This window comes from Magnolia sinica, chromosome 17 (assembly GCF_029962835.1).
Source record: "Magnolia sinica isolate HGM2019 chromosome 17, MsV1, whole genome shotgun sequence".
Taxonomy (NCBI): domain Eukaryota; kingdom Viridiplantae; phylum Streptophyta; class Magnoliopsida; order Magnoliales; family Magnoliaceae; genus Magnolia; species Magnolia sinica.
The window spans coordinates 70,347,482-70,348,704 of record NC_080589.1 but is presented as its reverse complement, the minus strand read 5'-3'; the positions used below and the strand labels follow the sequence as shown (position 1 = coordinate 70,348,704).

The 1,223-nt window shown below is 40.2% G+C and overlaps 1 non-coding gene across 1 annotated transcript; it reads right to left on the bottom strand.

Moving 5' to 3' along the window:
- Positions 1-252: 252 nt before the first annotated feature.
- Positions 253-359, bottom strand: LOC131232188 (small nucleolar RNA R71). Its single transcript, XR_009164805.1, has one exon. It is a non-coding gene; the product is annotated as a small nucleolar RNA R71 (small nucleolar RNA).
- Between the last annotated feature and the right edge of the window lie 864 nt (positions 360-1,223).

The window sequence follows — 1,223 nt, the reverse complement described above, 5'->3', positions numbered from 1 at the left end:
CAACTCCTTCCCAAATTCCATGGACTTGAATCAGAGAGTCCATATTTACATTTGAAAGAGTTCGATGAGATTATAGCTACATTATGTTTTCCTAATGTATCTGAGGATACAATTAGGCTGAAACTCTTTCCTTTTTCCTTAAAAGAGAAAGCTAAGACGTGGTTACATTCACTGCGTCCTAGATCCATTGGCACATGGAACGATATGCAGAGGGAATTCATAAAAAAATTCTTCCCACATCATAAAACGATTACCCTCAGAAAGGCGATCATGAACTTTGCCCAAAAGGAAGATGAAACATTCTTTCAATGTTGGAAAAGGTTCAAAGATTTGGTCAGTTCATGCCCACAACACGGATTTGAAACGTGGCGCATTACAAATTTTTTCTATGATGGACTGACATCTTCCATGCGCCAAATGGTCGGGACAATGTGTAATGGAGAGTTCATTAATAAAGATATCGACGAGGTATGGGACTACCTCGATAGTTTGGCTGAAAAAACACAATCTTGGGACTATTACCCAAAGTCGAACACCACGTCTAGGCCGACTCAATTAAAGGAGAAAGGTGGATTATATCTCTTAAAAGAAGAGGATGATCTCAAGTGTAAAGTGACTACGCTCATAAGGAAAGTTGAGGCCATGGAAGGAAAGAAGGATAAGGTTAATGAAATTTTTTACGGCATTTGTGATTGCAACATTCACACAATTGAAAACTGTCCTACAATACCCGCCTTTCGAGGAGTGTTGAATGAACAAGCCAATGCCGTAAATAATTATCAAAGACCTTTTATTGGACCTAACTCCAACACATACAATCCTGGCTGGAAAAATCATCCAAACTTTAGTTGGAGGAATGGACAAACGGTGACTCCTCAGGTTTCTTCAATCAAAATCCAAATCAAGTGAAACCTCAAGAGGAACCGGTTCAAAATCCCATACAAGAGCGGTCAAGCAATGCGAGGAATTACAGATTTTATGCAAAAGATAGATTCTCGTATGACGGTTATAGAAAAGAGGATGCTTCCTGCACAACCTCTCCCCAATCCTAAACCGCAGTACGAGAGTAATGATCCCAGCTCTTCAAATCAAATGGGGCATGTTAAATCCATCACCACTCTTAGGAGTGGGAAGATCATTGATAAAACTCTTGCGGATAGGGCTGAAAAGCCTAAGGACCCGAAAGTGGACAACAATGATGGATCTAGTGATGCCCCACAAAA